Source organism: Miscanthus floridulus, chromosome 10 (genome assembly GCF_019320115.1).
Source record: "Miscanthus floridulus cultivar M001 chromosome 10, ASM1932011v1, whole genome shotgun sequence".
Classification (NCBI taxonomy): Eukaryota; Viridiplantae; Streptophyta; class Magnoliopsida; order Poales; family Poaceae; genus Miscanthus; species Miscanthus floridulus.
The window spans coordinates 132,718,888-132,744,309 of record NC_089589.1 but is presented as its reverse complement, the minus strand read 5'-3'; the positions used below and the strand labels follow the sequence as shown (position 1 = coordinate 132,744,309).

Sequence of the window (25,422 nt, the reverse complement as noted above, 5' to 3'; positions counted from 1 at the left end):
CGGGAGGGGTTGAGAGAGGAGTAAAGGGGGAAAAGGAGTTGATAGATTGGTTTTTTGACAATCGGATAGATGGGAACTCAATCGGCCGTGAACATCTCATATTTATAGAGGGGGTGGTCTTATTCCAGTAGGAAACAAGTCCAAATCGTAATCCCCTTCTCACCAGCGGCTTCACCCTTGCTTCCCATGTTGCTAGTAGATTGAATCTTGGATCGCTTTGCTTTCCCCAGCAAAATCACCAAAAAGTATGTTGATGTTGAATGTGATCGAAGCCAACACACCAGCCAAGGTCTTGGACACCCAAAGAGGTTGCACACAACCTGCAACGTAGCAAGAATGCAACATAATCGATCAAACCGATTTAGAAACAAGTAAGGCCGATATAGAGCTCATTCTTGGCCGAAAACACTCCCGAACTTCTCCCAGGAAGACCCGTCGGGGAGGAGCACGTGGACGATCTCCTAGGACCAGGAAGGCTACCTAGGATGCCAAAAAATATTGTCGGGAGACGTGACGAACAGCGGGAGGGGTTGAGAGAGGAGTAAAGGGGCAAAAGGAGTTGATAGATTGGTTTTTTGATAATCGGATAGATGGGAACTCAATCGGCCGTGAACATCTCATATTTATAGAGGGGGTGGTCTTATTCCAGTAGAAAACAAGTCCAAATCGTAATCTCCAAGTTTCTCACGTCAAAATTTACCTAAAACCGACTTTTAGTCTTAACCTAGTCGGTTTCCAGACCTGAGTCGGCTTAGCCGATAGGGGGAGTCGGCTAAGCCGACTTTCACGGCCCCGAGCAGGTGCTGGCTGGCTAGCCAACTCTTGCAGTCGGCTAATTAAGCCGACTGGCACTGTGCAGCTCGCCGTGGCTTGCCGTCTTCTCCGCGCGATTCGTTGGTCTTTTTGCTGCGCCGTTTGACCCCAAACATGTGCAAGATGTTTATAACTTATTCATGGCGCCCAAAACCACCTTGGACATTTTTTAGTGTCAACAACTGGCATCCTATGGCTTTTCTCAGAAATTGCAAACCCTTCTCAACGGGCCCTTAGTTCATAGCTACTTTTATGAGAAAAAGTTACTTCACTAGTGAAGCAAAGCTGTACCAAATGGGCCCTTAGTTCATAGCTACTTTTACATCGCAGGAAAAGAACTATCAATTTCAGAAATGCAGAGAAGCGAAGAATCGTTGAGCTCCCTCCGTACACAGAAAAGAAACAACTATTATACTACTACAATCCAGCAGAGCGTGCTCAAATGCCAAGTTTGCACTCAATCCTTGGAGTGTGTACCGAGCATTGGATCATCTCCTTTTTCCCCCTTGCTTATATAACCTATAAGACCCATACCTGCTGTCTCCTTGCCTTAATTTCACCGCTAGTCACATACTGAAGAGAAGATAGCCTCCTTATGTATAAAAAAAGGAATACAGAGAGGAGATAGCCCAAGGACCCAAGCACTGCCCGCAAAATTGAGGTGACCCCATTATTCTGTTTCTCCTCTTGCTTGCTTGCATCGTTTCATCCTTCGTGTTTCAGTTATAACTTGCCATATATAGCGCCGCTGTTTCCATTCAGTTCGGAATTCGAACTGTGGCATTCTTTTTTTTCGAGAACATGCCTTCACACATGTTTCATTAAGAAGAATCTGTGGCATTCCAGAGCCATGCTGTGCCTTAATTCTAAAATCTTACTATTACTAATTAGTACATGAAGCCACTATGCACGGGCACCAAACCAAATCATGCGGGCCCTAGTTGGCTTGAGCCAAACAACCAGAGCAGCTGGCAAGGCTCTCAATCCAGGCATCCTTCCTTACCCTAATTTCTCTCTGCACTGCACTTGAGCTTGAGCAGCAACCTCATTTGCCGGCCGTGCGAGCTCAGATTGCTCGGCTCGCTCGATGAGCCCTTGTGTTTCAGTTTGCAGGTCAGTCGTCGTCATACTACTTCTACTATGCTGCTACATAGCTGCCCTCTAGCCCCTAGCACATCTCTAGAGCTGGCCGTTCATGGATGTTATTGTAAGCATTTTGCTAGAAAGTACTCCTATCGAAAATTATAAGCCGTTTTGCCTTTTTTCTAGGAACATACTCCATCCATTCTAAATTATAAGTCATTCCAATAATCTTGGAGAATCAAAGCATCTCAAGTTTGACCAAAATTATAGAGAGAATCGTAAAGATGTATGATATCAAATAGGTATACCATGAAAGTATAATTGATGAAGAATATAATGATACTCAGTTGGCATCATAAATGTTATTATCTTATTATATAAACTAGTTCATCAACCCGTTCTCTCGCACGGGTTAGAATCTTAGGAGACACTAATTAATAAAAATTACTTATATTAAATATATTTTCTCTTCACTAATGTTCTAAAATAATAGCTATAATATGTACTCCATAGTCTATATTCAGTTATGATAATCTGTCAATTATTGATTTATATGTATTTTTTATGAATACCCATTGTTTCATTACATAGCACCTCTATGTATCTCCATTATACATTTAGTTGATCATTTGCTTAAACTATGATGGCTTTAGCTGCTGTCTGTATTTTGACAACACGAACCTAAATTTTTTTCTTTTCCCCAAATTTTAGGCTTATTAATTTCTCAGATACAACGGCTATTATTTACGATGGTGATTATAGTCTAGCGATTTGATGGCAAAATGTTTTAGATTTTTGTAAGAATTTTAGGACCTGTCTTTTCTATTCCTAGTGGTTTCATTAGGAATAATTTATAGGATTAATCTTTTTTTTCTATCATGATGTGTACTTAGTTGAAACATAAACTTAAAAGTATATATAAAGTATATAAACTCGTATTTTTCATTCCTTTAGTGATATCATGAAAATCAATATTTTAACTTTCAAATTTTGATCTAGTTGTTGTCATATTTTATACACATGTTAATTTGAAATTGTAATGTTTATTGTATCATTTATCCAAAATTTTCATTTTTTATTTAAAGAATATTCTTGGTCCTAGGCTACCCTCTTAGTACAATGGCATAAATAGTTGTTTCAGCATGCACCATGGCACTCAAGATGTTGAATTTATTAATTATATCGTGTTAATATTGTTTTATTAAAAAAATAATGCTTAAAATTAAATTACAATATTCATATGATAGAATGTTTTAAATGAAATGTTTAAACATTTTTCAAGATAACGACTCAAAAAATTTACCATTAGTATTAATATAACTTAAAGTGAAATGTAAGTGAAATTTACCATTAGTATTAATATAACTTAAAGTGAATGAGAAAGGGAATGGTGGAAAAATATTTTTGTCACCCTTTTTTTGACAGAGGTAAACCCAACTTTTATAGAAAGCTTAAAGTATCCGGTGACAGGCTAAAGAAACGGAAAAAAAAACAACGTTAAGTACACCAGCTTACAATGATAATCAAAACAACCTAGAACTGAACCTGATCCAACCCACGAGCATTCAAACGCTTTAACTACCTCCAGCCTAGAACAGCCGCGCTACACCATGACAACAAAAGGAAAAACGAACACAAAAAAGCGCTCAACAGCACCAAACTACCTGGCATCTTGTTCTAACCATTTCTGTAGAAAGCAAGAAATCTCATTGAATGCTTCCTTTGAAGAATTTGGAAATCTTTTTTTTCGACCCCCATTTTATTTTTAACCGTTCAAAGACCCCCCACCCCCACCCCCCCCAAAAAAAATTATTGATACCATGGAAGTTTGACATGGTAATCTTTACCCCTCCAGTGGAATCCAATTGTCGAAAACATACTGTAATTAACTGGAGTTCTGTCCCAACTCCCAACCTATAGCTTCCTTGAAGCAAAATCAAATAACTCTTGAAATATGACTGAAAAAAAAATATGATCAGCAGTTTCCTCTATCCCACCGAGGCAGCTATTTTTTGTTTCCTCTCCATTTCCTCCTTCTGAGGTTAACCCCAGTTTGAAGTTGTCCTGGACCACTAACCAGATGACGACCTTAATTTTTAAGGAAGTTTGCTCTTCCATAATTTCATCATCTTTTTATTGGTAATATAATACCCCTAAAAGATAACCTACTATACATTGATCTTGTTGTATGATTCCCAGACTTGTCCAAAATTTTTGCCACTGGAAATAGCAAAAATAGTCTGATACCACAACAGAAATACTAACAGATTTTTACTTTAATTAAAGGCTTTTATCTAAGCCCTTGTTTAGTTCGCGAAATTTGGATTTTGGGGCTACTGTAGCACCTTCGTTTTTATTTGGCAAATAGTGTCCAAACATTGACTAATTAGGCTTAAAACGTTCGTCTCGCAATTTCCCACCAAACTGTGCAATTAGTTTTTCTTTTCGTCTACATTTAATGCTCCATGCACGGGACGCAAACATTCGATGTGACAGGTACTGTAGCAACTTTTTGGATTTTGGGGTCCAACTAAACAAGGGCTAAGCCTGACACATGAAAGGCCAAACCTGTAATGATTGTGTAAAAACTGCTTATTATCAGCTCCCTAAGGCCCACCAGATAGATACTCTCTCCATCTTTCCCGTTCTCTCCACCAGATACTCGTCGGCGGCACCTCCGTGCAGCCCAGTCCACGGCGCGGAATCCAGATCCAGAGGCCCAAGCCACCTGCGGGCTTTCCCACTCCAGCGGTCCAACGGCCCACCCAGATACTCTCTCAATCCTTTCCCATGCTCTCGACAACGCAGCAGCGCCGTCAGCGCTCGTCGGCGGTTCCTCCGCTTGCGCCGGATGCCCCAGGCGGCCATCGCGCTCCTCCAGACCTCCTCCACTACCTGACCGACCGACGCTCTCCTCTCCGGCGCCGCCTGCAAGTCCTTGAGCCGCCGAGGCAAGGCGGCCGTGGCCACCTGTCAGATCCCGATTCGAGGGAGGGCGTGCGATGCGTGCCAGTCTGCTGCCAGGTGCCGGCCTCGGCTCCCCATCTATGCGCCGGCGCCGGCGCCCCTCGCGGAAGACGGGGAAACGTTACGCGAGTCGGCCCCACCTTCAACAATGCCGCCCGAGCATCTACAAGCGGAAGCGGAGGAGGAGGGGAGACGACGAGACGGCAGCAGCCGTGGGACTGGGTCAGAGGGAGGCATCGGCAGGCCGTCCCACGGGACAGCAAAAGGAATGTCGGGTTTTGTCTCGCTCGACCCGACCCGGCTATAGATGGCCAACGGGCCTGTCCGGCCCGACACGGCACGGGCTCGTGCCAGCACGGCCCGATAGCCAACGGGCCGGCACGGCACGCCGTGCCTCCTGGGCCGTGCCTCACCGGCCCAGGCACGGCCCTATGGGCCGATTTCCGTGCTGGGCCGGCCCGCGAGGCACGGCAATTTTCACGGGCCGTGCCAAGCCCGAGGCCCACGAGAGAGGGAAGGGGAGAGCAGGAGGCAGGGCGCCACGACAGGCGGCCGCCGCCGCCGGCGCGCTCGCCCTAGAGGTGGGGCCGTGCGGGGACGCCCCGCGCGGGAGGAAGACGGCTGCGCGCGCTTGAACCCTAGATCCGCCACCGATGAGCGCGCCCGCCCTCGATCCGCCACTGGGGACGCCACCACCCTAGATCCGCCGCCGGGGAGCGCCACACGCCTCCTCGCGCGTGGATCTCGTCGTCCTCCGCCTCCTCGCGCCGGATCTCGCGAAGCCGTCGGATCCGGATCTCGTCGGGGCTACGCCGCCTGCTCCTGGCCGCACCGCTGCCGTGGTTGGAGGGAGAAGGGGCCGCGCTCGCCGTCGTGGTTGAGCCGCGCCGCCGTGGTTGGAGGGAGAGGGAGGAGAGGCGTCGCCATGGTGGGAGCGAGGAGGGTCGCGCGGCGTGGTTGGAGGGAGAGGGAGGGCCACCGAGGGAGGGAGAGAGGAGGTGGGGAGGCGAGGAGCCGAGGAGGAGGCGACCGTGTGGGGAGGCGACTGGGGCGAGGATAGGGTTCGGCCTTTGGGCGTGGCCGCGTCCGTGTGGGGACTGGGGAGGGGAGGGGGATGCGTTGCGCGGGCCGGCTGGTGGCCTGGTGCTCTTAGCAGGCTGGCTGGCCGGGCCGCGAGCGGGCCGGCTCGACTGTAGCAGGCCTTGCCGTGCCGGTCCACGTGCCTGGGGCAAGGCCCAGGCACGGTCTGCTCCTCCGGGCCGGGCCAGCTAGCCTTCGTGCCGGGCCGGGCCAAAAAAACGGGCCTCGGGCCGGGCCGATGGGCTCGGGCTGCATGGCCAACTATAGACCCGGCTGATGATCTCTGATTGATTAGGTATAATATAGTAATTCTGAGCCTGCGTCGGCCATTAATAATTTTTTTATTTATCTATCTATAATATGATTTTGTTCCACTAGTTGACTTGAGGACTCGTTGAGGAGCCAAACCCAACAAACAGTGCAATTGCCAAGTCTCTGAATCCTTCCTTCCCTTAATTTCTCTCTGCACTTGAGCAGCAACCTCAATTCAGTTCGCTCCATGAGCCCTGGTGCAGGTCAGTCGTCGTCATACTACTGCTAGTCTAGGGGGGGGGGGGGGTTAGTTACCCCAAATTCTAAATTTTGGCACTACGTAAAAAGAAGATTCCCCGTCACATCAAAATTGCGGTACATGCATGGAGTACTAAATGTTGACGAAATCAAAAACTAATTACACAGTTTGGTTGTACTTTGCGAGATGAACGTTTTGAACCTAATTAGTCAACGTTTGGACAATTATTATCAAATACAAGCGAAATGCTACAGTAGCTACTGAACGTTTTGAACCTAATTAGTCAACGTTTAGACAATTATTATCAAATACAAGCGAAATGCTACAGTAGCTGGAATTCCGGCCGAACTAAACGAGGGCTGGAACCATTTTGCTAGAAAGTAGAAAGAGATGCATAATTAATCGGTGCACACTGTTCTTTTATTATTTTTTCTTTCTTTCTTTTAGAATCCGATAGGATCCCATTTAAAGCTGAACTCTGTCTTTTCTTCTATAGGAAAAGAAAACCCTGCCTCCTAGTTGGACACGTCATCGAGCAGTGGAGTGGAAGGAACTGTTGCCTCGCCCACTGAACAGCAAGCAAATGCTCCGGTAGCTGCTATGGACGCCAAGCTGATGGTGGCCACAGGCAGTGGCGATGTTCAGCAGTTGAAGGATCTGGTGAACAAGCAGGAACAAGATTCGAAGATGGTGGTGGTGGAGGCCATGGCGAAGCAGCAGGGGAATATGGATCCCCATCTGCTAGCACTGGCATCCAGCGGCTCTTCTGAGAAACTGCAAGCTCTTTTCAACAGGAAAGATGGTCAATCCTCTGGCCAGAGCACCGAGAGAAGCTTGACTACACGGCGAGTTAGCTCTTACGGTGACGCAGAAGCAAATGAGTCCATCCTGGAAGGGAAAGGGATCACTGCTGAAGGTGACACTGCGCTCCATGTGGTGGCCGCCTCTGGTCAGGGAGATAACTTCTTTACTAGGTCCAGAGAAGCGAAACATCTCCTCCTTGTGGACCAAAACAACAACAGGCGGCATCCAACCCATGCTGAACGCCATGCATTGACCACCTACGGCTACGGCGATGGTGATAATTTCTTGGAGAGCGCTCGCATCATCTACGGGAAAGCGAAGCACCTCCTCTTTGTGCAAAACAACAAGGGTGATACTCCTCTGCACTGTGCTGCACGGGCGGGGAAATCCAACATGGTTGCTTGCCTCATTGATCTTGCTTCCGCTGAAGGTGAGGATATGATCAAGGAACTGCTGCGGAAAGAGAACAAGCACAAGGAGAGCATTGCATGAGGCGGTCCGTGTTGGGAACAAGGACATAGTAGACCTGCTCATGGGGAAGGACTCAGAATTGGCCAGCTTTCCTCAAGACGGCGGCGCATCACCTATGTACCTAGCCATCGTGCTAAAACAGGATGAAATTGTGAAAACACTATATGACAAGACTAGTCATGGAAAGCTTTCCTTCTCCGGACCAAACGGACAGAATGCATTGCATGCTGCCGTTCTCCGATACCAAGCCCGAGGTACACTACAGATGCATCTTTCTTTTTTCCAACTTACAAACTTGGTTCACTGACTTATCCTTTGTTTTGAAACATTGCCATATATAGTTTTGCCACTCTCTGTATATCTATGCACATTTGTACAAAACGTTGTGCTACTAGATATGTTCATATAAGTTTTGAAATTCTGTAATTATTCCTAGAGAAATCCTAACACAAGGATGGATCATAAGGAAGGGCCTGGATGCCTTTTCTTCGTGTTGGTAGTATAGTGGAATTTCACCGGTTCCGCAGATATCAAGCTATGGAACCTCGTTATGTTTTAATGCAAGGGCCTGATCTCGGTTAAGTCAGACCCACCTAAGTGCCTACTTCCTAGGCACCTAGCTTTTTTAATGCACACAGATATATGTTATGCCTGGATACATAGCAAAACCCTATGTATCTGAAAAAGGCAAAAGGACTTACAATTTGGAATGGAATACTACTTTCTAAAAAGGGTCTGCATCTTTTGTTGGGGTGCAATGCACACATAACTGAACGCCACTAGACCTTTTTGAAAGTTTAAGATGTCTTGAGTTAAAGTGACTAATTCATTGATTTTTAAGTCCATGATCTCTTGGGAATGCAATTGAAATTTAGCTAGGTACACTCATTGGCAGTTTCTTCTAAATAATATTTTGAGGAAAACCGTAGCTTTCCTTGATCTGGTGCTTTCCTTGATCTGGTAGTGTATTCCAACTAATAGTTCCTTTATTCGCATAGTTGTTTTTTTTCTCACCTTGATTAGTCTGATAATAAAAGAATGGTGTTTGCAGGCCTTACGAAATTGTTAAAATGGAATGAAGCACACCTCTGCCCGCAAAATAAGGACCTTACCACACAACGGGATGAAAATGGGAGTACTCCACTTCACTTTGCCGCAGCTATAGAGCTTCTATTTAGGCCATCAAGCATTTGCCAGCAAGTATTGGAAGCTAATCCAGATGCCCTGTATCAACCAGACGATGGCGGATTTTTCCCCATACATGTTGCTGCCTCTGTAGGTGCTTCCTGGAACGTTGACATGTTTGTTAAAAGATGCCCTGGTAGCGCAGGTCTGCGCGATGCTAATGGAAGGACATTTCTTCATGTTGCTGTTGATAAAAGGAAGGCTAGCGTAATCAGGACTGCCTGCAGAAATCTGTCACTATCATGGATTATGAATATGGTAGACAATGATGGGAATACTGCACTTCACCTTGCTGTCGAGGCTGGGAGCCTTCAAATGTTTTGTCCTCTATTGGCGAATCCACAAGTGAACTTAAATTTAGCAAACAACAGAGGGGAGACTCCACTAGAAATTGCAGAATATAAGATTCCCGAATACCCGTTCTATAATCAGGTAATCTGTAGGCTCACTTTATTTTCAAGCATCGGCAAACAACTGATATTTTGGGGCCGCTCATCATCAGCTTCTATTTGTTTTGCTTTCGTAGAATAGTGAAGCACAAATACGCAGTACACTCAGAATTGCAGGTGCTGTGAAGGGTGTCCGTCGCCAGGATCACTCCCAAGATAACAAAACTCTGAAGGCGAAGCGTGATGAAAGTAAACAATTGGAGGTGCTGAAAGACTCGACGGGAACTATGTGTATTGGGTCAGTTCTAATAACAACCGTGACATTTGGCGCAACTTTTGCTGCACCTGGAGGTTACATAGCTGATGATCACAATAATGGAGGCTCACCAATACTTGCTCGAAGGTATGCTTTTGATGCATTCATCGCGTCCAACACATTGGCCTTCGTTTTCTCCGCGATGGCTACCATTGCTCTCATGCAGTCTGAATCGCCTCTGTATAACCCTCGGAGCCGCAGAATGCACTTAGGCACAGCCTTCTACCTCGTTTCCATTTCGATTACATGCTTGGCAGCAGCCTTTGCACTTGGTGCGTATGTGGTGCTAGCTCCGGTGTCTCACAAGACTGCAGTTGCCACATGTGTCCTCCCTTGTCTCGTGCTGCTATATAAAGATCTGGAGCCTATTTGGAGACAACTTCTTCTTCTACCACCGTTAAGTACGAGGAAGGGGCTAATTTGGACAATAATCGCATACTCAGGTGGTTTCATCGCTAGTATGCTATTTGAATATTGGCCCTTAATATTCATCTTTGGTTGGGCCGCGCATGCAAACCCGGCTCCAGCATTACAAGTAGCACCGGCACCATTGGCTTGAGGCACCACAAGAATGTTACAAATATGTGGCCACGGCAGACATGACATGAAGCATTAACATTCATTCTTATGGGCTTGTAGCAAAAGGTGTTGTCAGCCTGCTCGTGGATGATGATGTACCATCTATCTCTTCATTGTGACGATTGCTTAGAGTAGACACTTTATTGAGTCCGATTTACATTTTCCCAACGTGCTTAATTTCCCCTAAGGTTGTTTGTTATTTGAGAGTTATTGTGCTCGTAATAATAATGTGAACGGTGACTATTATGTGTGCATATTTGTCGATAAATGCTTTTGCGTATTCGCATGATATTTGTGATCCATGTAAGAAAACTTGAATGAGGCAGGCATTTGAATTTCTAATTTACAAGCCACGCCGAGCCATTGTTGTAGTCCTAGACCAGACGATGGAGCTTTGTGCCAAGTAGGCTGACTTCTCGCTGCTCCCACAATCAAAGTGAGGCGGCTCCGTCAGCCGAGCATGCTGCCTGCTTTCGTGGAGGGGTAAGTGGATACCACCATCCTCAGGCTTTGAGGTTTTCTACACTCAACAAAGGGAAGCAGAGTTCCAACAAGGGATTACAGACAGGGCTGGCCTTCTAGAACCAATGCAACACGGGTCTGCAGTACTCAGCCCTTGTTCTTGGCCGCAACACGTTTCTTCAGGAACACACAGCAGGCAGACTCCACTATGCTATTGCTATGCATGTCCGTCCCTCTGTTGCGTATGCGTCTGAAAGAGACAGCAAAATTCAGAATAAACTGGCTGAACTTGTCATGTTGGGGAAAAAAAGAATCAAACTCTCAATGCTTTGCTTCAATTCTCTCCCAAGCTCCATGCATGGACCTGGTGAACCAGAGTAGTGGTACTCCCAAGTCCAAACCTGAAAAGTGAATAAATGTCCATCACATAGAAAATGCATACTATAATTAGTGCGTTCTCATACTTTCCTATACTTTTGGACTCCATCGGCTGCTGTTTTCCTTGGTCGTGTGATTTGATGACGAGCAGAGCAGCGGATGAGCGAGGTGGATCAAGCGACTGTGCCTCTCCACCTCACCAGTCACCTGCAAGGAATCATCACAGTCATTACCCTACCCAAGAATAATAAAGAGCAAGCACAAGCTCTTTAACTTTGCATTTATCAATCATCAAACAAGGCATGGATTTATACCTACTTTATTTTTATAGTAGCCATGCACGTGTGGCCCGCACGTGCGTAAAAAAATTCATTGAAATAAAAAAGTGTTATAAAAATAATTTCTTCTATCATACTTTTTCTTAGATTTGTATCCAAATTTAGAATGACTACTTATTTATTAAAATGTAAATAATATTCAAAAACAAATATGGTATCACTTATTTTCTTGGGTAATAATTGCATCCTTGTCAACAAGTTATTGCTCAGTAGCGGATATACAGCTTGGGATTTAAGGGGCTTGCTTCTTCCTATCCTTTCTTCTCCTCCCTTTTTCTTCCTCTTTCTTACTTCAACATGTGAAAGAGACATTTACTTGGATATTCTCTCAAGCCCTTTGATGCCTTTTTCCTGCAACCAAAAGGCAATACAAAACCAATGATAAAACTTATCAACCAATCACAAATACCAGGATAACATAATGGAAGTGCCACACATTACAATTCTGAGTATAGATAATAGGTTTAGAGATTTTTATAGAGAAGTGTACTGTTGCATCTGATGATGGAAACAGATAGTGGTCACATATCTATCATGCAAATGCTACTGGTGCGTCTGCTGATCTGAACATGCAGTGAAGACTAAAGAGAGTTTGGCATTACGCTTGAATGTCAGTTGCATGTAAATTTTAATTTTGTCAAAATTGCACAAGGTAATAGTAAAGCTGCTAGTATAGTGGTCGCATAGCTAGTTGATTCTGAACCAAAGTGCCATCATAAGGGATCTCACGTAATTGGAGCAGAAATCCATTTATTTCAAAGAATTTTGATGACCTCAGAGAGAAAAACCTTTGGATTTTAGAGAGGAATTGTGCGATGAACAAGTAGATTTCGCCTGTTCTGATCAGTCTGCAATCTGAATCCATTCTATTGCTACAAAATTGAGGTTTGCCTCCAACGAATCCTGCCAGACCTGGTATGTACAGTTAGTTGACTTTAAATATTATGGGGCTGCTACGAGGTACTCTTGGCCTCCTTGGAGCTGAAGTAAGACCCTTAGGAAACGCTAATTGTTCATGATCAGGAAAGGATATCATCACTGTCTTGTTCAAATCTTTATATCACGACACTCGTACAGAAACAAGCTGTACTCTCGGTTGGGAAACCCCTTCAGTCCCGGTTTTCCAATCGGGAGCACGAATCTGGGACAAAAGGGCCCCTCCTTTAGTCCCAGTTCTTTTAGTCCCGGTTTCTCACCCGAGACTTACCAACCGGGGCTAAAGAGGCCTCCCGACCTGGCCACGTGGGCTGGCCCTTTAGTCCCGTTTGGTATTACCAACCAAGACTAAAGGTTTTCTTTTTTTTATTTCTATTTTCAATTGATGATTCGTTTTGGTTTTCGAATAGGTTTTCGAATACGCATTCTACACTGTTAATAATATATGTATTCTACACGTTTATAATGTTCGAACATTTTGTACAAACTAAAGTATGAAACTAGCGTATATATTACATGCATATACATATATTGTATGTTATTTTATGTACATATAATATGTATATATATATATTACAAATAAAGCTTGTATTGTATATTCTATCATATCCTTGGGATAACAAATTCACTCCATCTGCTTTGGCTTTCATGTTTCGTTGACGTCATTGTAGAACTCGCCGGCGGGGTTGAGGACCTGGTCATTAAGAAATCCTGCTATGGTCTCTTGAATTGCTTTCAGTTGGTCACGTCGTATGACTTTTTCCTTCAACCATAGAGTCTTCAATAAAAGTTAAAGGAAAAATATTAATATATATATATATATATGTGTGTGTTGGTCACGTGATTACTTATATATATGAGCAATAAAGAAATTGTGAATATATGAATATATTTATATAACGTACTTTGAGGATCTCTTTAGGAGTTCTTTTTGAGTACGCCATGATGAACTCGCAAACATAGTATCCACAGTAGTTGGTCCCCTGTTCTTGCCTCAGAACCCACTTTTACGAGAAAAAAGATCTGGTGAATTGAAAGCATGCATGGTGTTAATTGAATTATATATATATAAATGTAGCTAGTACTTACTTTGTGTGCGATTACATCCAGTGGCACTTTGCAATGTTTCATGTGGTGTTCCTTAATGAAACTTTTCCAAACACTGCGCCCAATAAAATAAAAAATTAATTTGGCCTTTAATAATTGTTGCAGTTAAGAGATCGGGGTATATATAATTGCTAGAGAGACCAAATTACCCTTGGATAATATCTATCATGTCTTGGTACTCTGTTTGCTCTTTTCTTAACGAGTCTAAGATGCTCAACCGACTATTGACCATATCGATGACCATCAATATCCAATGATTGTTGCATATGTTTTTATACACAAATATGATCAACATTAACTAGAGTCAACATATATATATATATATGGGAGATAGCTTAGCTAGTAAGCAAATAATTGAACAAATGTCTATATGATCGACATTAATTATTTAACACTCACTTGAAGTTGTAGGAGAAGAGTATGTCCTTGTTTTGTTGGTTCACTAAGAACCTTATGAGATTTTTCTCAAGTTCAGCTTTCCATTGAGGCAGGGGATTGGGGTGTTTGAATAAGACATTTGGATCAACGAAACCAACATCGTTATCCTTTCTCTTTCTGAGTTCTGTCATCTCATATCTGCATATATAAAAATATAGTGTGAGGATATATAATTTAGATATATACATGTACTTTATATATATACACTTTAATAGTAGAAAATAATCACACTTACAGATAATAGCAGCTAATGAGACTTTTGTCGAGAGAGTCCAGGTGGCATAGTTGGTGTAATTCTAAAAACTCGACATATATAACATCATCGCCACGAAAGTAATGTTGGTTTCTAACTCTGACAGAAACAAAGGTCTCTCCCCGTTCACACGCCGCCATGTACCACTTGTTTAGCAGGTACATTTGCGTACCCAGTTCACCTAAGGCCTCAGGGTTGTATAGACTCTTTCCATGTTCAAATTTCTTCCAAGGATCCACTTTCGGAGCAGATGGTCCTTCAGCGAGCACTTGGGCAAGGTCCAAACCAGTATCCTCATAAAACCGAACCAGGTCCTCAAAATCGACGTCCAGTAAGTCTAAGTTTGAACCATATTCATTACGAATGACAAGAGGGGGGACTGATTATTGTGATTGTTGTCCGAGTTGTGCAACACCTTTCCCTACTCTAGTCTTTTTCTACGCCGCCTCAAATGACTTGGTGAGAGAGCGGTCGTAGTCCGATTTTGACAGGGTCTTTTGGGATTCCCGCTTTTTCTGGTCCACCTTCTTTCTTAGAAGATCTAGAGGTAGGTAGAAGTACGGTTTCTCCTGGTTCTCCCTCGCTTCTCATTGCTTTCTTACTTTTTCGAAGAAACTATTCACATCTTTTTGTACTGCAGCATTTAATTTCTTTTTACCTTTCTCGTAAGACAGTTTTTGGGGAATAACTGGATTAGAGGAGGCTTTCTTCTTTGCTGGCTGGTGGGCCAACGGCTTTGTTTGTGGGGCGGACCTCTTAGGAGTTGGCTGCTTCTTGGTTATCAAGGGACGCGGGGCAGCCGTTGGAGACCTCCTTGGAGGCGTTGGAGACCTCCTTGGAGGTGGCGGGGGTGGCGGTGTTGCATAATCATTGCCCGGAGCACTATGATGATCTAGAGATTGAATAATTGGACTTAGGTTGGCGGAGGCTCTGCTGTGTGAGTACAAAAAATAATAATTAGGTATAAGAAATTATTATTATTAATCATGCATGTTAATAGAAAATTAGTGAAAAAATATGTTTCGTTCACTTTTATCCGCACCTATTGTCTGGCAGTTGAGCAAGCGGCGGTGGACTAGAGACCCCGGGAATAATGATGTAGCGCTTGCGCCATAGTATAAATGTCTTCTCTGCTTCTCCTACAGTCTTCTCCCCATCATCTCCTAGAATGTCAAGAGTCAGATCACTAAAACCTTTATTAACTCTATCCACTGAGACACTAACATATCTAGGTGGTATTATTGCCCCATGGATTCTTGGTGTCTTGGTAGGACTGGAGGAGAAAAAACACTGAGAGCCACCATGATTGTGGCATTCCCTTTTGGAATATGTAGCTCAGATGATGTAAACGGTGCAGTGATGTCATCCACGGGGAAACGTAGCATTGCGTCATCTTGATTTGGCAACTCCGTGGAAGCGCATCTGCTTTTCAACTGATCAGGGGGGCTAATATTAATGTTGATTCCTGGATCTGATGCCTGCCTTTGGGCACTCATTGCTATTTGCACTTGTTTTATGATTTCCTCCTGCATTCTAGCTTGCATGTCTTTTTCGCGCTCCTATGCTTGAAGCAACGCCTCCCGTGACTCACGAACATATTCCTCCAACCTGCTGATCCGCGTTGCTTCCTCATCCTTCCTTCTTTGCTGGCTTCTGTAGGTATCTCTGTCGTTAGGGAAACCATGCTCCCAAGAAATGTTCCGTCCTAAACCTCTCGTTCGGCCACTATGTTCAGCAGTCCCGACGGTATACATCAGTTCATCCTTCTCTCTATTGGGCCTAAACGCACCAATAGCTTTAGCTTGTAGAGCATAAGAAAATCTTTGTGTTGCCCTTTCGAGTTTTGGGCCATGAAATAGCTTCTCGGTCTCTAGGTCCTGTCTTCCCCCATGAGCGAAAAACCAATTATTCGCGCGTTTGGGTCAATTGAGTGATTCTGGTGTGATACCCTTGGCAAGAATGTCCGCTTCCATTTTTTCCCACTTGGGAATGGCAGTCGCGTAGCCACCTGATCCTATGCCATGGTGGTATACCTTCTGTCGGGCATTCTCTTGGTTCCTTCTCACCCGTTCCTCACCCTCTTCCGATGTCTGTACAAAATCATTCTAGTAGGGCCTCAACTTCGCGAGCGGGCTCCTAGTATTGAAATTAGGCGTTAGGTTCTTCTTGACGTATTTCATGTATAGGGATTTCTTCCAAGTCTGGAATTGTGTGGCCATCTTCTTCATAGCCCACTTTCGAACTAGCTCCTTCAATTCATCATCGTTGATATCATCATAATCATCTGCTTGCAACATGAAATGTTGAAGGATATCATCCCAAATTAAATTCTTATCAAGATTAGAGACAAAACTAACATGAGGCTCATTGATCTTTTGCTTCCATTCACGGGCACTGATCGAAAGTCTATCCCTTACAAGGTACCCACAGTGTTGCATGGATTTCCTTGCATGTGGACCAAGTGGTTCGCCTATCTCAATGTTGAATTCCGATATTATGTAGCGCCCCCAATGGCTTTTTTAGGCCTCGAATTTTTTATATATATATATATATGGGAGATAGCTTAGCTAGTAAGCAAATAATTGAACAAATGTCTATATGATCGACATTAATTATTTAACACTCACTTGAAGTTGTAGGAGAAGAGTATGTCCTTGTTTTGTTGGTTCACTAAGAACCTTATGAGATTTTTCTCAAGTTCAGCTTTCCATTGAGGCAGGGGATTGGGGTGTTTGAATAAGACATTTGGATCAACGAAACCAACATCGTTATCCTTTCTCTTTCTGAGTTCTGTCATCTCATATCTGCATATATAAAAATATAGTGTGAGGATATATAATTTAGATATATACATGTACTTTATATATATACACTTTAATAGTAGAAAATAATCACACTTACAGATAATAGCAGCTAATGAGACTTTTGTCGAGAGAGTCCAGGTGGCATAGTTGGTGTAATTCTAAAAACTCGACATATATAACATCATCGCCACGAAAGTAATGTTGGTTTCTAACTCTGACAGAAACAAAGGTCTCTCCCCGTTCACACGCCGCCATGTACCACTTGTTTAGCAGGTACATTTGCGTACCCAGTTCACCTAAGGCCTCAGGGTTGTATAGACTCTTTCCATGTTCAAATTTCTTCCAAGGATCCACTTTCGGAGCAGATGGTCCTTCAGCGAGCACTTGGGCAAGGTCCAAACCAGTATCCTCATAAAACCGAACCAGGTCCTCAAAATCGACGTCCAGTAAGTCTAAGTTTGAACCATATTCATTACGAATGACAAGAGGGGGGACTGATTATTGTGATTGTTGTCCGAGTTGTGCAACACCTTTCCCTACTCTAGTCTTTTTCTACGCCGCCTCAAATGACTTGGTGAGAGAGCGGTCGTAGTCCGATTTTGACAGGGTCTTTTGGGATTCCCGCTTTTTCTGGTCCACCTTCTTTCTTAGAAGATCTAGAGGTAGGTAGAAGTACGGTTTCTCCTGGTTCTCCCTCGCTTCTCATTGCTTTCTTACTTTTTCGAAGAAACTATTCACATCTTTTTGTACTGCAGCATTTAATTTCTTTTTACCTTTCTCGTAAGACAGTTTTTGGGGAATAACTGGATTAGAGGAGGCTTTCTTCTTTGCTGGCTGGTGGGCCAACGGCTTTGTTTGTGGGGCGGACCTCTTAGGAGTTGGCTGCTTCTTGGTTATCAAGGGACGCGGGGCAGCCGTTGGAGACCTCCTTGGAGGCGTTGGAGACCTCCTTGGAGGTGGCGGGGGTGGCGGTGTTGCATAATCATTGCCCGGAGCACTATGATGATCTAGAGATTGAATAATTGGACTTAGGTTGGCGGAGGCTCTGCTGTGTGAGTACAAAAAATAATAATTAGGTATAAGAAATTATTATTATTAATCATGCATGTTAATAGAAAATTAGTGAAAAAATATGTTTCGTTCACTTTTATCCGCACCTATTGTCTGGCAGTTGAGCAAGCGGCGGTGGACTAGAGACCCCGGGAATAATGATGTAGCGCTTGCGCCATAGTATAAATGTCTTCTCTGCTTCTCCTACAGTCTTCTCCCCATCATCTCCTAGAATGTCAAGAGTCAGATCACTAAAACCTTTATTAACTCTATCCACTGAGACACTAACATATCTAGGTGGTATTATTGCCCCATGGATTCTTGGTGTCTTGGTAGGACTGGAGGAGAAAAAACACTGAGAGCCACCATGATTGTGGCATTCCCTTTTGGAATATGTAGCTCAGATGATGTAAACGGTGCAGTGATGTCATCCACGGGGAAACGTAGCATTGCGTCATCTTGATTTGGCAACTCCGTGGAAGCGCATCTGCTTTTCAACTGATCAGGGGGGCTAATATTAATGTTGATTCCTGGATCTGATGCCTGCCTTTGGGCACTCATTGCTATTTGCACTTGTTTTATGATTTCCTCCTGCATTCTAGCTTGCATGTCTTTTTCGCGCTCCTATGCTTGAAGCAACGCCTCCCGTGACTCACGAACATATTCCTCCAACCTGCTGATCCGCGTTGCTTCCTCATCCTTCCTTCTTTGCTGGCTTCTGTAGGTATCTCTGTCGTTAGGGAAACCATGCTCCCAAGAAATGTTCCGTCCTAAACCTCTCGTTCGGCCACTATGTTCAGCAGTCCCGACGGTATACATCAGTTCATCCTTCTCTCTATTGGGCCTAAACGCACCAATAGCTTTAGCTTGTAGAGCATAAGAAAATCTTTGTGTTGCCCTTTCGAGTTTTGGGCCATGAAATAGCTTCTCGGTCTCTAGGTCCTGTCTTCCCCCATGAGCGAAAAACCAATTATTCGCGCGTTTGGGTCAATTGAGTGATTCTGGTGTGATACCCTTGGCAAGAATGTCCGCTTCCATTTTTTCCCACTTGGGAATGGCAGTCGCGTAGCCACCTGATCCTATGCCATGGTGGTATACCTTCTGTCGGGCATTCTCTTGGTTCCTTCTCACCCGTTCCTCACCCTCTTCCGATGTCTGTACAAAATCATTCTAGTAGGGCCTCAACTTCGCGAGCGGGCTCCTAGTATTGAAATTAGGCGTTAGGTTCTTCTTGACGTATTTCATGTATAGGGATTTCTTCCAAGTCTGGAATTGTGTGGCCATCTTCTTCATAGCCCACTTTCGAACTAGCTCCTTCAATTCATCATCGTTGATATCATCATAATCATCTGCTTGCAACATGAAATGTTGAAGGATATCATCCCAAATTAAATTCTTATCAAGATTAGAGACAAAACTAACATGAGGCTCATTGATCTTTTGCTTCCATTCACGGGCACTGATCGAAAGTCTATCCCTTACAAGGTACCCACAGTGTTGCATGGATTTCCTTGCATGTGGACCAAGTGGTTCGCCTATCTCAATGTTGAATTCCGATATTATGTAGCGCCCCCAATGGCTTTTTTAGGCCTCGAATTTTTTTGCTTTTCACCATTGTGGTCGTCAATCCAGAGTGCTACGTATAAAAAAAAGAATAAATAAATATCATGTGTACATATAATAGATGATAGATATTCAAATATATATATATATAAATATATACCTTGCCATTATTTTCTTGCACAATATTTTCTTGGTTATTTTCAAGAGCCAGGTATTGACTCCCGTCATCTACATCCTGCTGGTTACCATCGGCAAATTGGTGCCGGTGTTGATAATATCCATCATTTCTTCATCCATGTTGTCTCTCGGGGCAGCCATCTAGCATTTACACCACTAGATATATCTATAAAAAATAAAAACTATATATCTATAAAATGGATCGAGTCATGTGCTTAAAATTAATTAAATAACTACACTCGAAATTCAAGTCTCCAAAGCATAACTCACTCTGAGTCATGTGCTCTATCTATTTTTCTATTTTTTCTATGCCAAAAAAATATGCACATCACACACACACACACACTCACTCACTCTGACTCACTCACTTACACACACAATTTACTGATCATCACTCACATACATGTACAACATGATCATCATTATATCACACACATATATACACTATATACTCATCAACTCCGGTGAGGACGAGGAAGGAGAGGATGCTGACATACGGCACGCGTGAACGACGGTGGCGAGGCCGGTGGGGTGACAAGTGAGGATGGCACGGAGATGAGGCAGTGCTAGATCGTCGATCAAAGATGATGAGATGCGGAAGACGCGCTCTAGCGAGGGAGACGATGAGCGCGCGGCGATGCACGCGTGCGCGTGGAGCCGGGGACGACGCGCGATTGATGAGGCGGTGATGATGAGGACGAGGCACTTTGGCGAGGACGAGGGACGAGCGGCGAGCCAGAGAGAGGAGGCACGCCTGTGCGGGCTGGGGACGAAGGCGCGCATGACGAGGCAGTGCTGGAGGTAGGCGTGTGGAGCTGGCGATGATGAGGACGAGGATAGACGATGGTGGTGAATATGACACGACGACGACGGAGGCGGTTCCAGATCAGATCTGGGTGAGGGCGAGGACGACGATGGTGGATTTGGATCTGCGCGTCGTGCTCGGACGGGAGAGGCGTGAGCCAGGCCACCGGCGGAGACGGCGAGAAAGGTGCGCGTGTGTGGAGTGTGGAGGTGGTGCTGGAGGCGATGAGGAGCAGTGGCGGCGCGGTGGCTCTCGGCGAAGAACAAGAGATGATGGAGGGGGAAAGAGAGGAGGCGGTATATAGGGGGACCTTTAGTCCCGAGTGAAGCCACACCCCGGGATTAAGGTCCTTTAGTTCCGGGTGATGGTTAGAACCAGGACTAAAAGTCTGACCTTTAGTCCTGGGTGCAGCCACGGCCCAGGAGTAAAGAGAATTTTTGTGGGCCGCAAAAACACAGCCCATCTTTAGTCCCGGGTGGTTGATCCACCCGGGAGTAAAGGTGGGCTGCAGTTTGGCTTCCCGCCAGTTTCTAGAAGTTTTTCCTTTTTTATATATTTCTTTTATATAAATATGCAGAGAGTTGTTAATTGCCTATTAAATAAAATATTAGCAAAAAATTACAAAAAGAATTCCTAGACCTGGTTTTGCATTATTGTACATAAGAAAAATCTATAACCTAAACTCTTTTGTTTTACCGTATAAATATTTAACATAGTGTAAATAATAATCATAATTTTTACCATGTAAAAATGTACTACTTAATTAAAATCATTAAAACTATTGCTTTTCGACAGGAAATTAGTTTTCACATCTTATTGACGTTGATCATTTATTTTTTCATCACACATTCTCCACAGGAAATCCACCGTCAAGCAGAAAATTCATTTAAATCATAGAAAATATGAATACACGACAGAAAAATCTGAAGTCACAATTATTACATAATAGGTCTAATACATCACTATATCAAGCGGGAACACCAATGATCTTCTTCTTAACGTATATCCCTTGGTTATGATCGCGTCGTAACCATGGAGTGTCCTCATCATTTAGCTGGATGCTTGGGTCTTTGTTCACTGTGAAGGGTGGAATTCGGTCATCCTTTTCATAATCTTCTGATATGTCTGACTTGTCTTCAATTCCGACGATGTTTCTTTTCCCTGAAAGAACTATGTGGCCCTTTGGCTCATTGATTGGGTCGTTGTTGTTTTTCCCTCTCTTTGGTTTTGTAGACATGTCCTTAACATAGAACACCTGATTCACATCCTTAGCAAGGACGAACGGTTCGTCTTTGTACCCAATATTATTGAGGTCCATGGTTGTCATTCCATACTGGTTGTCGACTGCTACCCCGCCTCTAGTTGGCTTTACCCATTGGCACTTGAACAAAGGTACCTTAAAAGTAGGTGCATAGTTTAGTTTCCATATCTCCTCTATGCGGCCATAATATGTTTGCTTATTTCCATTAGGGTCGGTGGCATCTATGCGGACACCACTATTTTGGTTGGTGCTCCTTTTATCTTGGGCTACTGTGTAAAATGTATTCCCTTTTATCTCGTACCCTTTGTATGTGAGGATATGCCACAATGGCTGCCTAGCCAACAAATACAGTTGCTCATCAATACTCTCATCACCCTAACATTCTTTTCGCAACCAGTCGCTGAAAGTTTCCATGTACTGACGCGTAATCCAAGCTTTAGACTTCCCTAGAAACTCGGATTGGAGCAACTCGTTATGTGTCTCGATATACAGATCCACCAAGGAGGAGTTTTGCAGAACTATGCAGTGTGCTTTATTAAAATAATTGTCCTGCGTACCAATATATGGTTTCTTCCCAAGTGTCCCCTTTTCACTTAGTCTCCCCTCGTGTCGTGATTCAGGAACACCAATCGGGTCAAGGTCGGGAATAAAGTCAACACAAAACTCAATGACCTCCTCTATTCCATAGCCCTTAGCGATGCTTCCTTCTGGCCGAGCACGGTTGTGAACATATTAAAGAAGGAAGGAGGGAATACCAACTCAAAGCTGACAAGACATTGAACCACATCATTCTGTAGTTTAGCTAGATCCATTGGATCGATTACCTTCTGAGAAATTGCATTGAGGAATGCACATAGCTTTACGGTGGCCAGACGTACATTTGGAGGTAGAATTCCTCTTAATGCAACTAGAAGCAATTGCGTCATGAGCACGTGGCAGTCATGGGACTTTAAGTTTAGGAATTTCTTCTCTGGCACATTTATTATACCCTTTATATTCAAGGAGAATCCAGATGGTACCTTAATGCTTGCTAGGCATTCAAACATGCTTTCCTTCTCTTCTTTGCTAAGAGTGTAGCTGACAGGACTTAAGTAATGGCGTCCATCATCTATCTTCTCTGGATGCAGGTTGTCTCGTTCTTTCAAACACCGCAAGTCCTGTCATGCTTCAAGTGTGTCCTTAGGCTTCCCATACACATCCATGAAGCCTAGCAGGTTCACACAAAGATTCTTCATTAGGTGCATCACGTCGATTGTGCTATGGACCTCTAGGACTTGCCAATAGGGTAGCTCCCAAAATATGGACTTCTTCTTCCACATGGGTGCGTGACCGTCGGCGTCATTCAGAACAGGTTCGCTGCCATGTGCCTTTCCAAATACTACTTTCACATCCTTGACCATATTGAGTACATCCTCACCAGTTCGGTTGCCCGGCTTGGTCTAGTGGTCTGTCTTACCTTTAAAATGCTTGCCTTCCTTTCTTAGGGGGTGATTCGTAGGAAGAAATCGACGATGGCCAAGGTACACGACCTTTTGATATTTTTTCAAGAATATACCTTTAATGTCATCAAAATAGTGCGTGCATGCATTATATCCCTTGTTTGATTGTCCTGAAAGATTACTTAGAGCAGGCCAATCATTGATTGTTACAAACAACAATGCTCGCAGGTCAAAGTGCTCCTGTTTGTGCTCATCCCACACATGTACACCTAGTCTGTTTCACAAAAGTAGAAGTTCTTCAACTAGTGGCCTCAGGTACACATCGATGTCGTTGCCAGGTTGCCTTGGGCCTTGGATGAGCACTGGCATCATAATAAACTTACGCTTCATGCATAATCAGGGAGGAAGGTTGTAGATACATAGAGTAACAGACCAAGTGCTATGACTACTACTCTGCTCTCCGAATGGATTCATACCATCTGTACTTAAAGCAAACCTTAAGTTTCTTGCGTCATTTGCAAACTCCGGGAATTCTCTCTCGATTGCTCTCCACTGGGACCCATCAGTAGGGTGTCTCAACATATTGTCTACCTTACGGTCTTCTTTGTGCCATCGCAACAACTTTGCATGGTTTTTGTTTCTGAATAGACGTTTCAAGCGTGGTATTATAGGAGCATACCACATAATCTTGGCAGGGATTTTCTTCGTGGGACGTTCGCCCTCAACATCACCAGGGTCATCTCGCCTGATCTTATACCGCGATGCATGATATACCGGGCATGCATCTAACTTCTCATACTCCTCACCACGGTAGAGGATGCAGTCATTAGGACATGCATGTATCTTCTGGATTTCTAATCCCAAAGGGTAGACTACCTATTTTGCTTTCGTACGTAGTGGCGGGCAATTCGTTATCCTTCGGAAGCATCTTCTTTTGGATTTTTAGTAACTCCCCAAATCCCTTGTCAGATACACCATTCTTTGCCTTCTATTGCAGCAATTCCAGTGTGGTACCCAACTTTTTCTGCCCTGCATCACAAGTTGGGTATAGCAATTTCTTGTGATCCTCTAGCATGCGCTCGAACTTAATCTTCCCTTTTTTACTTTCGCATTCTCTTTGTGCATCATGAATAGCCTGACCAAGATCATCAGCAGGCTCATCTTCTGCCCCTACCTCTTCTTCAGCTTCCCCATTGCAGTATCATTGAAGGCACCATATTCAGCAATAATGTCATCATCATCCCATTGTTCTTCTTCACCTTCTTCCATTACAAACCCGCTTTCTCCGTGCTTCATTCAACAAATATAGTTTGGCATAAAACCCGACTTCAACAAGTGTGAATGAAGACTCCTTGAGCTAGCATATTCCTTCAAATTCTTACATATGGCACATGGGCAGCACATGAAACCATCGCATTTGTTTGCCTCGGCCACACATAAGAAAGAATGCACGCCCTCAATGAACTCTTGGGAGCGACGATCAGCATTGTACATCCAATGCCGGCTCATCTGCATTACATGACATACATACCATATTAAAACCTAGAATATAATTAGTTAATTATACGACATGCATGCCACCACACAAGGTATTAATTTATGAAAGTCTCGCTACAATGTAGACAATCCCAACTACCACTAAAAAAACTAAAGCTAAAATATACTTCAGTAGTATAAGGATTTCGCGACCAATCCCAACTAAAACAGACAGATCATACGTTTGTTCGACATCTATGGGCTTCTTCCACAGGATCATTGCCTCTTCAGCCGTCGTAGCTGCCTGTGCAAGAGAGTTTTGCACGTGTTCAACATACTCTTCCTCCCAGTACCAGCCTGAACATCCAGTGCCATTCCACTAAAATTAAAACAAAAAATTAGAACTTTAATCAGAATCATCATGAAAATAAGTATAAATTAACCATAATCATCAAATTGGACAAAATAACTCACATTGTGATCCGGACACTTGTAGAAGATACGGCCTTGTTGGGACACTCCTTCCTCACCCGGTACTCCATCATAATCTTCTCCTCACACTTGCCACATGCAATGAGAGGGAGGTCCGGCCTCAGTCGCTTTGGAACCCGATGAGAGGCCGAGGACCCGGAAGCAGTTGCCATCTACTCTCTATACTCATTTTTAATATAATATAAATTTCTCATTTTATAAACAAATAAAATTTAAAAAACTCTAAAATTCTCTATATCTCTAAA

General features: G+C 43.8%; 1 long non-coding RNA gene and 1 pseudogene across 1 annotated transcript; one reads left to right on the top strand and one right to left on the bottom strand.

Annotated features, from left to right (window-relative positions):
• The first annotated feature begins 6,319 nt into the window (after nt 1-6,319).
• Nucleotides 6,320-10,317, top strand: LOC136489672 (ankyrin repeat-containing protein At5g02620-like; annotated as a pseudogene).
• A 235-nt stretch (nt 10,318-10,552) lies between these two features.
• Nucleotides 10,553-12,441, bottom strand: LOC136487284 (uncharacterized). The gene is made up of 3 exons (XR_010767208.1): nt 12,165-12,441; nt 11,599-11,727; nt 10,553-11,245 (listed from the first exon to the last, which is right to left on the bottom strand). It is a non-coding gene; the product is annotated as an uncharacterized lncRNA (long non-coding RNA).
• Nucleotides 12,442-25,422: the final 12,981 nt, after the last annotated feature.